The sequence below is a fragment of the Oncorhynchus clarkii genome, chromosome 6, assembly GCF_045791955.1.
Source record: "Oncorhynchus clarkii lewisi isolate Uvic-CL-2024 chromosome 6, UVic_Ocla_1.0, whole genome shotgun sequence".
Lineage (NCBI taxonomy): Eukaryota > Metazoa > Chordata > Actinopteri > Salmoniformes > Salmonidae > Oncorhynchus > Oncorhynchus clarkii.
The window spans coordinates 32,432,597-32,440,942 of NC_092152.1; the positions used below are offsets into that span (position 1 = coordinate 32,432,597).

Genomic DNA, 8,346 nt, shown 5'->3' on the forward strand with positions numbered 1-8,346 from the left:
CCAACCAATCACAACAGCTCCACTACAAAGTAACATCACAGTGTGTGTGTGTGTGTGTGAGAGAGAGAGCGGTGTTTACACTTACATTTTAGTAATTTAGCATACGCTCTTATCCAGCGACTTACAGTTAGTGCATTCATCTTTAAGATAACTAGGTGGGAAAACCACATCACAGGCATAGAAAGTACATTTTTCCTCGAAAATGTAGTTATTAGTAGAGTCAGAGCTAGAAGTGGGAGTCAAGTGCGGGGAGGTCAAGATGAGGAGGAGGATTGTTTAAGATACTGTTTCATGAGGTAGGGTTTCAGTTGTTTCGGAAGATGGGCAGGGACTATGCTGTCCTAGTTTCAGGGGGAAGCTGGTTCCACCATTGGGGTGCCAGGACAGAGAAGAGCTTGGACTAGGCTGAGCGGGAGCTGCCCTCCCGTAGGGGTGGGAGGGCCAAGAGACCAGAAGTGGCAGAACGGAGTGCTCGGGTCAGGGTGTAGGGTTTGAGCATAGCCTGAAGGTAGGGAGGGGCAGTTCCTCTTGCTGTTCCGTAGGTAAGCACCATGGTCTTGTAGTGGATGCGAGCTTCAACTGGAAGCCATTGGAGTGTGCAGAGGAGCAGGGTGACATGAGAGAACTTGGGAAGGTTGAAAACCAGGCGGGTTGCAGCGTTCTGGGTAAGTTGCAGGGGTTTTATCGCACAAACAGTGTGCCCAGCCAACAGCGAGTTGCAGTAGTCCAGATGGGAGAGGTGCCTTGATTAGCACCTGCACCACTTCCTGTGTGAGGTAGGGTCGTACTCTACGGATGTTGTAGAGCATGAACCTGGAGCGGGTCACTGCTTTGATGTTTGCATAGAACGACAGGGTGTTGTCCAGGGTCACGCCAAGGTTTTTTGCACACTAGGAGGGCGACACTGGAGTTGTCAACTGTGAGGTCTTTGAGCAGGCAGGCCTTCCCCGGGAGGAAGAGCAGTTCCGTCTTTTGTCGAGGTTGAGCTTGAGGTGGTAGGCTGACATCCAGGTTGAGATATCTGTCAGGTACGCAAAGATGTGTGTTGCCACCTGGGTGTCAGAAGAGGGGAAGGAGAAAAGTAGTTGAGTGTCAACCACATAGCAATGATAGGAGAGACCATGTGAGGATATGAGGGAGCCGAGTGACTTGGTGTATAGAGAGAAGAGGGGCTAGAACCGAGCCCTGGGGGACACTAGTAGTGAGAGTACGTGGTGCAGACACAGATCCTCTCCACGTCACCTGGTAGGAGCGGACTGCCAGGTAGGAGACAATCCAAGAGGGTGCAGTGCCTGAGATGCCCAGCCCTGAGAGGGTGGAGAGGAGGATTTGATGGTTCACAGTGTTGAAGGCAGCGCATAGATCTAGGAGGATGAGAACAGAGGAGAGATAGTCAGCTGTGGCAGTGTGGAGAGCCTCCGCGACACAAAGAAGAGCAGTCTCGGTTGAGTAACCCGTCTTGAAGCCTGACTGGTGTGGGTCAAGAAGATCATTCTGAAAGAGATAACAAGAAAGTTGATCGGAGACAACGAGCTCAAGTGTTTTGGAAAGAAAATAAACAGATACAGGTCTATAGTTTTGACGTCAGATGAGTCGAGTGTTGGTTTCTTGAGGAGGGGAGCAAATCGGGCCATTTTGACATCAGAGGGATGTCGTCAACCTTTTTTTCAAAATGGTTGAAAAAGTCGTCCGCAGAGATGGAGGATTAAGGAGGGAGGAGAAGGTAGAGTTCCCTAGGGTTAGGCAGAAGCTTGAAATTTAGAGTGGTAGAATGTGGCTTTAGCAGCAGATAGAGGAAGAGAAGGTAGAGAGGAGGGAGTGAAAGGATGATAGGCCCTCCGAAAGTTTAGATTTCCTCAATTTTCACTCAGCTGCTTGCAGCCCTATTTTGTAAGCTCGCAATGAGTCACTCAGCCACTGAGCAGAAGGGGAGGGCCCAACCGGTCGGTAGGAAAGGGGACAGTGTGAGTCATAAGATGCGGAAAGGGAGGAGAGTAGGGTCGAAGAAGCAGAATCAGGAGACAGGAGGGAGAAGGATTTAGCAGAAGGAGAGAGCGAAGATTGCGACGGCGCATGACCATCTGGTTAGGGTCGGAGGAAAGGGAGACAGGAAACAAAGTAGTGATCAGAGACCTGTATGGAGGTTGCATTGAGATTAGTAGGCGAGCAGCCTCTAGTAAAGAGGAGGTCAAGAGTATTGCCTGCCTTGTGAGTTGGAGGGGATGTGGAAAGGGTGACATCAAAAGAGTCGAGGAGAAAGAGAGAGTTGGAAAGAAATGAATCGAAGGCGGACATCGGGAGGTTGAAGTCGCCAAGTACGAAGAGTGGTGAGCCATCATCATGAAATTGGCTTATCAAGGTGTCAAGCTCATTGAGGAGCTCTCCATGGGCACCTGGTGGGTGATAGATGACAACAATGTTAGGCTTAAGTAGACAAGTGACAGTGACAGCATGGAATTCAACTAAGGAGAATGACAGGTGAGAGAGGGAGAAAAGAGAATCTCCACTTAGGAGAAATGAGTAGACCTGTGCCACCACTGCAATGACCAGATGCTCTCGGACTACAAGAGAAAACAGTCAGTTGAAGAGAGAGCAGCCGGAGTAGCAGTGTTCTCTGGGGTGATCCATGTCTCCATCAGGGCCAAAAAGTCAAGGGACTGAAGGGCAGCATAGGCTGAGATGAACTCAGCATTCTTGACCGCAGATCGGCAGTTCCAAACTCTGCCAGGGACTCGGAATTCCACATGGGTTGTGTGTGCAGGCTACACTAAATTAGAAGGGTTGCAGTCAAATGGTGGGGACCGTCTGTAAAGCCTACAGGGAGAGGTGCAAACAGGTCTAGAAAACACACACATAGTTGACAAAGCTACAAAAGACCAACATGAGATCATCTGTAAAACAACTAGGTAAGATATTCAAGTGAGAGAGTGAAGTCCTACCTCTTTTTCCTTCCTCGAACAACTCCACAGAACAACTCCGTACAACCGTCTTTGTTTCGGCGATGGTCTTAGTTTTGCGGGGGGGAAACGCCACTGACATGACCGCCACTTACAGCTGTTGCTAATTGATAATTGCCTAGCAGAGGTGAAACCACTCCCCCTCCAATATAGCCACTGATTACCAAAACAATTCCCAAATTGCCCTGACCCTTGATCCTGATTATGAGCAGTCAGCAGTTGACACACCAAGTAGGCCACCGGAAAGACAGGCAGCAGTTAAAGTAGGTGGCCCTAGCTAGCAAAAAGACAGTACTAGACCACAACAAAAAAACAAAAAAAGTATATTTATCACACCTGGAGATATCAGGAGTCCTCTAGCTATAGATTGAAGCACACTGAGATGGAGACTGGGAAGCTGGTTACATACGCTCAGAAAATAGATAAAACCAATCCCCCTCCGACACAGCCATTGATTACCAAAACAAGTCACAAATTGAATACCAGCACTTGCCCAGTCTATTAGAAGTGATGTAGTCTCAAAATCCCCTCTGTCAACCTTACCCAATCACAACTTTCCTCAGAGAACCCTGTCCAATGCCCAATCAGCACTGTCCAATCAAAATACTCCTGACAGGGTCCAATGAGAGCGCAGGTCTTCCTAGTGTGACATCCGATGTCGGTGAGCTCTCCGTTTCCCAGCAGCCAGGGTCACCCAAAGGCCTGCCAATCACAGGTCAGAGAGGAGCAGTAAGGGCATGTCCAGACCGCCCTGGCAGAGCTGGGTGGGTTCCAATTCTCTACCCTTATCCCGGGAGTGTGCACTTGTTCACTGCCCCTTATGGAGGTAAAACATTGGACACTTTAGAGAAAGTGTTTAGGGAAGAGAGAAAGGGATCCAAAAGAGAGGGAGGGAGATGAGAGGTAATGAAGGAGAGAGGGTATGGGTCTCTCTAGGTGCTGTGAGGAGAGGTACTTAGAGGCTTTGAGCTGTGGAGTCAGACAGAGTCCACGTCTAGATACATTACCTCACACTGCTCCAGCCACGCATGACAGAGAGACTGTGTGTGTCTGAAGTAACCAGCACCTATCTGTGTTTTTATGGGGTTGACCTCACACACACACTCGCTCTGCGCTCCAGATGTCTGTGCCTCAGTTCTTATGTTGTAGTGGTGAAGTGGTCCTGTACTGTAGCTCTTAACAAACATGAACTGGTTTGGATTTAGCTGTGTTCTTTCTATTTTTCTAGCTGAGAATGATTTTTAAATTAATCATATAAATTAATCAAACTAAATAGTGTTTGTGTATGAACTGTGGTGTATGTAGGCTATGGAGTGTAGTGTTAGGTATATAACTGGCTTTGTTCCACATGGTCTGGATGGTCAGGCAAATGACAGCAACCTGCTTTCTACAGCTCAGAGGTAGTTACGTTAGTATATAGGAACAGGAACACAAAGAGCATATTTCTTTATATGCTTCCTTTACCCTTTTCCTCACTTCCTTTCTGCCTATGTCCTTTCCATTATGAGTTGTGGTACCTGCGACCCTGACATTTTCATTTCATTTTCCCAGTCTGGCTCCCCTTCCCCTTTCCCTCTCTACTCCCATCCTCCTCCCCTCCCTCCCTACATTCTCTCTCTCGCTCTCTTTCTCTCTCTGTCTCTCTCTTTCTCACTCTGTCTCTCTCTCTCTATCTCTCCACCTTCCTCTCTCCCGTTTTCTGGGGCAGCTCCTTTCTTCCTCCTGAAAGCCTCAGAGTGAAAACAACAGAAATAAACCAAGACGAAGAAAGAGAAATATATAACAAAAAAAACATGTGAAGTTACTCTTTCAGAATGCGCCTCTTTCCTCATTCTTTATCTTGCTCTTCTCTCTTTCATCCTGTTAAAAAGAGCCTATTATCTGCTCTCTCATGAATTACACATGAGCAGCACCTCTCTCTCTCTTTCTCTCTTCCCCCTCCTTCACTCCTCCCATCCCCTCTCTCTCTCTCTCTCTCTCTCCCTCTCTCTCTCTCTCTCTCTCTCTCTCTCTCTCTCTCTCTCTCTCTCTCTCTCTCCCCTCCTTCACTCCTCCCATCCCCTCTCTCTCTGCCTCCATCTCTCTCTCTCTCTCTCTCTCTCTCTCTCTCTTTCTCTCCCCCCTCCTTCACTCCTCCCATCCCCTCTCTCTCTGCCTCCATCTCTCTCTGCTCTCCCAGATGGTGTAGTTCAGGTCATATCCTGTGTGTTTGGAGGGTAACTGGGTTACTGTCTGTTCTGTTGTTCTCACTCATCTGTCTATGAAGAGAAAACAGGAACAGCACGTTTCATATAATAGCATTTAGACACACACCCTTTCAAAGCGGATTGAGAACCTATCAACATTTCCAATAGAGTCAAGGGATGCAGTTTTGCCATTGTATCTCTATCTATGCCAGTGGTACTCAACTATTTGAGAAGGTCCGGTCACACACATTTCCTAGGTGGCAAAGGTTCAAATGGATATTGCCATTTATCTACGTTGTAACAAGCCCCCACCTCACAACCAATGCTACCCCAAACTGTTCAAGCTGTTCACATTCCTCTTGTTAATGGAGAAAACATTTAGCAGTTTCAACCTAATTTCCTGCAGTTCTACACATTTTGCCATGTGGCGGAGCGAACATTTTGCACTTCTAATGCTAATTTCCTGCTATTTTACACATTTTGTCATGTCTTATGTGTGTTCATATGGTACATGAGTGACTCAACATCAATATGGGCCCCATGGGGGTTGAACATCCTGTGCACGTAAAGTGTTTAGAGTGGCCCAGAGGTACATTCTTATGGAGATATCTGCTTTAACATATCCACTTTAACCAGCGGCCCCCTTCTCTCTCTCTCTCTCTCTCTCTCTCTCTCTCTCTCTCTCTCTCTCGTTCGCTCGTTCGCTCCCTCTCTCTCTCTCTCTCTCTCTCTCTCTCTCTCTCTCTCTCTCTCTCTCTCTCTCTCTCTCTCGTTCGCTCTCTCTTTCCCCCCCTCATCATCTCCCTCTCTACCTCTCCTGCTCTCTCTCTCTCCCTTTTTCTAGCCTGCCCCAGTCTTCACAAATCTGCCTCTCTCTTCTCCTGAGCTGTTCTCTGTCACAACACCCATCTGTGAGGATTGTCTGTTTCTGTTGTCCAAGCAGATATGGGAGGAAGAGATGAAGGTGATGAAGATAGTGACTGGAGCTCATTGTCTGGCTGCCAGTGGAGGTGTGTGTGACTCTTATCATATGTCAGAGTGCGACTGTGTGAGTGTCAATAATGATATGCATGCTCTGGGCTCTGGTTTGATCTGCACTGTCTGAGGTGTCCTCTGCTCACCTTTGTCTGAGGGGGAAGAGAGGAGAGAGGGAGGGAGATAGAGAAGAGGGTGGGGAGGGAGGGAGGCAGATAGAGAGGATGGTAAAAAGGAAGGCAGGTAGGAGGGGGGGAAGAGGAGAGGGGAAGGGAAGACTGCTTTTTTTTCTCTGACAGTGGCAGAGCAGGAGACAGCTCTGATCAGGCTATTGTTAGATGTGTGTGAGTGTGTGCACATACATTGTTAGAAACATCTCACATTGCTAAAAATGAAGTGATCCCTGTGCCTAATGCAGGTGCTGTCTGATCTGCCACACACACACACACACACACACACACACACACACACACACACACACACACACACACACACACACACACACACACACACACACACACACACACACACACACACACACACACACACACACACACACACATGTCTGTTCTAGTTAGTGTGCAATATAATCAAATCTGCAGTGCAGTATTCTCACAGAAAGCTAGTAGTTATGTTTCTGTGGGTGTGTTTATGTGTCATGCTGGGGTATGGCCTCTGGTTGACATTTCCAGTACCTGAGCAACAGTACTCTGACACAGGCATACACACATATACACACACATACGCACAAGCACACACACACACACACACACACACACACACACACACACACACACACACACACACACACACACACACACACACACATACGCACAAGCACACACACACACACACACACACACACACACACACACACACACACACACAAACTCAGCAATTGATCTTCCCTCTCTCACCCTGAGCAATTACCTCCCTAGTTATTCAGAACCCATCATCAGCTCCCTACCGACCATTAGCCAAGAAACAAGAGGGGTGGAGTGTATGTGTGTGTGTGCGTGTGTGTGCGCGTGTATACGTGCGTGTGCGTGTGTGTGTGTGTTAACGCACACAAACACATTCAGTCTCATCTTCACATCACTGTATGTAGCAGGCAGATCGCTCAAGATTGACTTCAAAATTGGACGTCTGTCCATGTCCTGAGAATGTCGGGAAATGCCTCCAAAACCGTCCGCTAGGGGAAACAGTGAGCGCAATTACCGTCAAGTATACTTTGGTTAAGTAGGCTTGGGGTAATCCCATGACTCTGGATCCGAAGGTCATGTGTTCAATCCCACTGGTAGACACACATTTATTTTTTATTCCAAATGCCCACACCAGTAGAAATACACTTTTTTTTAGTTGAAAGACGGTGGCCACAGCATACCCATAATGCTGCACAACAACTTATGTCAATATGCCGTCGCTTAAGTCAAAGTATGATACATTTGGGCTTGAAGTGACAAATCTGAACTGTCCACTTCCTGCAAATCTGTGTGAATGTAGTGTCTTTTCCTGTGATATACATAATATTTTCAGCCTACGTTTCATTTCAGGGATGGGTTTTATTTGAATGTTACCACCCACCAGTATGGCCATGTTTATTAATCAGAAACAGCTGCAAAGTTATTCTGCTTTGCGACTGAGATGAGAGAAACAGAGTTGTGTCCACTTGGCCGCCTGAGACACGGAGCAAATTAAATTAGGGGGTGCAAACTTGTGTTTTTGTACCTCCCCCTTTTTCCACTGAAAATTATCAAAATTCCTTGGATCTTTTGAAAATGTTAATTTATTTTTGAGCTAATCTGTATAAAAAAAAAATATATGACCATTTTATAAATGCTATAATTGCGTGATATGAAAGCATTTTGCAAACCTGCTCCCCCTGTCACCCCAAGATAAACAGTTAACCAGTAACGTTTTGCTTGACCACACACTCCACTGCTTTGATTGGTGTAACATTAGCTAGAAACCAGAAGACAATATCCAGATAAGGACAAGACACCCATGAAAGAAAATTGAAGGAACTTATAGTAAGTAACATGTCATTTACAGCATGCATGATCATGAGCAAAGTCATTGGAACCTATCATTTCGCTTCCCCTGTGAGAACGATGAGCACGGGCTGACCTGGCTCTGCTCTACCGCAACCGAAGCCTGCCAGCAGCCTAATTACCAAAGGTTGGTGTCCATTACAATGTAGTAAAACGCATATCCACTATGTTTCAATA

The 8,346-nt window shown here is 47.0% G+C and overlaps 1 pseudogene; it reads right to left on the bottom strand.

The window, feature by feature from the left end:
- Positions 1–254: 254 nt before the first annotated feature.
- Positions 255–3,039, bottom strand: LOC139412358 (uncharacterized; annotated as a pseudogene).
- Positions 3,040–8,346: the final 5,307 nt, after the last annotated feature.